Here is a 3436-nt window from a genome sequence, read left to right as displayed (position 1 = left end):
TGTTCTAAGCGCTGGGGAGGTTACAAGGTGATCAGATTGCCCCACGGGGGGCTCACAGTCTTAAAGCCCATTTTACAGATGAGGGAACTGAGGCCCAGAGAAGTTAAGCACACAGCTGACAATTGGCAGAGCTGGGATTTGAACCCATGACCTCTGACTCCGAAGCCCGGGGTCTTTCCACTGAGCCACGCTGCTTCCCCAATATAATAACTATATTATATTTAGTTATTATATATATTACTTCCCCAATAATAATAACTATTATGGTATTTATTAAGCACTTACTATGTGCCAAGCACTGTTCTAAGCTCTGAGGTAGACCCAAGGTAATCAGGTTGTCCCACGTGGGGCTCACAGTCTTAATCTCCATTTTACAGATTAGGGAACTGAGGCACAGGGAAGTGAAGTGACTTGCCCAGAGTCACACAGCTGACAAGTGGCGGAGCCAGGATTTGAACTCGTGACCTCTGACTCCAAAGCGTGGGCTCTTTCCACTAAGCCACGCTGCTTCTCAGTTGAATGTAAAGTTGAGTAGCATATATACAGTAGTGCTAAAGAAAGCAGAGAAGCAGCGTGGCTCAGTGGAAAGAGCTCGGGCTTAGGAGTCAGAGATCATGGGTTCAAATCCCGTCTCTGCCAATTGTCAGCTGTGTGACTTTGGGCAAGTCACTTAACTTCTCTGTGCCTCAGTTACCTCATCTGTAAAATGGGGATTAAGATAGTGAGCCCCACATGGGGCAACCTGATCACCTTGTATCCTCCCCAGCGCTTAGAACAGTGCTTTGCACATAGTAAGTGCTTAACAAACACAAATAAAGAAAGTGATGCCCAAGTGCTGATTGGGAATGTGTCTGTTACTTGTGTCATATTGTACTCTCCCAAGCGCTTAGTACAATGCTCTGCACGTAGTAGAAACTCAATAAATGCCATCGATATATTGATTGATTTGACTTGGGAACTGTGGCGTTGAAACATAGACTATAAGCCCATTGTTGGGTGGGGGCCATCTCTGTATATTGCCGATTTGTACTTCCCAAGCGCTTATTACAGTGCTCTGCACACAGTAAGTGCTCAATAAATAGGATTGAACGAATGAATGAATGAAGCAGCATGGCGTGGTGGGCAGAACATAGGCCTGAGAGTCAGACGGTCAAGGGTTCTAATCCTGGCTCCACCACTTGTCTGTTGTGTGACCTTGGGCAAGTCACTTTACTTGCCCAAGCAGCGTGGCTCAGTGGAAAGAGCCCGGGCTTTGGAGTCAGAGGTCATGGGTTCGAATTCCGACTTCACCACATGTCTGCTGTGTGATCTTGGGCAAGTCACTTAACTTCTCTGGGCCTCAGTTACCTCATCTGTAAAATGGGGATTAAGACTGTGAGCCCCACGTGGGACAACCTGATCACCCTGTATCCTCCCCAGTGCTTAGAACAGTGCTTTGCACATAGTAAGCGCTTAACAAATGCCAATTATTATTATTATTATTATTATTATTATTATTATTATTCTTTATGTCTCATTTACCTCATCTGTAAAATGGGGATTAAGACTTTGAGTTCCATGGGGGACAGAGACTGTGTCCAACTTGATTTTCTTGTATCCACCCCAATGCTTAGAACAGTGCTTGACACACGGTAAGTGTTTAAGAAGTACCGTTATTATTATTATTGTTATTATTATTATGAGATGGGAATTGTCAACTTCAAGCATTCCTCTCTCCACCTTTGTCTTTGCAGAATAGTATCATGAGGTAGTTGCTCTATTTTTGTGTGTGTGTGTCCTCTCCAACTTGAACTCTCTTTGCCAAGATGCCGCGATCAGAAATGCACGCACCCAGGCTGTAGTGGAACGCCCCAGCTATGGCTCCTGATTTGTTTTTGTCGTCGTTCATCACGATCGGCTGAATTTGAGCAGCCACATTGTCGTGGACCGGTGATTTGAAGAGACAGCCAACATGCTCTCCTCATTTTAATGGCATTTCACCATCCAGATGATTGCGGTTTGGAAGGGGAAATACCCTAACTAGACAATCTGGCATGAAGAATGTTACACGTAAATTAAGGGGAATTTGAGTTTAAAATCTTAACAGATGCAGACAGGCTTTGACTCACAATGCTTTTAGATACAATGAATGTTACGCCCTGTTTTAAATATACACCCTGTTTCGGGTTTATAACGTACCGGTTGCGACACTAGTCTATACGGAGTCAAGGACTTAATGCATTTAACATCTACATAGGGTAGTTCCCAGAGAAGGGGCATAGCATAATGGATAGAGCATGGGCCCAGAAGTCGGAAGGTCATGGGTTCTAATCCCAGCTCTGCCACTTCATCAATCGTATTTATTGAGCGCTTACTATGTGCAGAGCACTGTACTTGTCTGCTTTGTGACCTTGGGTGAGTCACATCACTCCTCTGGGCCTCATGACCTCAACTGTAAAATGGGGATTTAAACTTGCATCTCATACGGGACAGGGACCCGATTTTCTTATATCCACCCCAGCGCCTAGTACAGTGTCCAGCACACAGTAAGCACTTAACAAATACTTCAAACCCCGGCTCCACCATTTGTCAGCTGTGTGACTCTGGGCAAGTCACTTAACTTCTCTGGGCCTCAGTTACCTCATCTGTAAAATGGGGATGAAGACTGTGAGCCCCCCGTGGGACAACCTGATCACCTTGTAACCTCCCCAGCTCTTAGAACAGTGCTTTGCACATAGTAAGCGCTTAATAAATGCCATTAAAAATACTACAATTATTATTGCTATTATTATTGGAGGTATGATGAATGTGTTGATCTTCCTTAGGGACCCTAAGAGAGGCCTCTGCTCCTTGGTCTTTTCCTTTCTGCCAAGACTCACTCTTTAAACTTCCTCCCCTTCTCCTCCTGAATTGTTTTTCCCGTTTCTCAGCACTTCCCATGGACCTCTCCTTCCATCCTTAATTTCATTTATTTTCATTATGGTACTTAATAATACCTCTCTCAGGGTTGCATCTGGAGAGTTTTCCAGTACTCTATCAGTCTCGACTACAGGAGGGAAAGTCAAGCAGAGGCCTGTCCACTCCATTCCTAGCTTGACCAGTGGCTAGCGAGTGGAAGGCAATCGGCTACAAGTCAAAATTCACCTGAGCTGGGCAGCAGCGGCATAATAATGATGGTATTTGTTAGCCACTTATTTATTGCCAAGCACTGTTCTAAACGCTGGGGTAATAACAATAATAATGGCATTTATTAATCACTTACTATGTGCAAAGCACTGTTCTAGATACAAGGTAATCGGCTTGTCCCTCGTGGGGCTCACAGTCTTCATCCCCATTTTACAGATGAGGTAACTGAGGCACAGAGAACAATAATGATGGCATTTGCTTAAGCGCTTACTATGTGCAAAGCACTGTACTAAGCGCTGGGGAGGATACAAGGTGATCAGGTTGTCCTATG

At 44.6% G+C, this 3436-nt stretch overlaps 1 non-coding gene across 1 annotated transcript; it reads left to right on the top strand.

Moving 5' to 3' along the window:
* Positions 1–2974: 2974 nt before the first annotated feature.
* On the top strand, positions 2975–3113 carry LOC119920167. The gene has a single exon (XR_005447931.1). It is a non-coding gene; the product is annotated as a small nucleolar RNA SNORA7 (small nucleolar RNA).
* The last annotated feature ends 323 nt before the right edge of the window (positions 3114–3436 follow it).

Source organism: Tachyglossus aculeatus, chromosome X1 (assembly GCF_015852505.1).
Source record: "Tachyglossus aculeatus isolate mTacAcu1 chromosome X1, mTacAcu1.pri, whole genome shotgun sequence".
NCBI lineage: Eukaryota > Metazoa > Chordata > Mammalia > Monotremata > Tachyglossidae > Tachyglossus > Tachyglossus aculeatus.
This window is presented reverse-complemented; position numbering and strand designations above follow the sequence as displayed.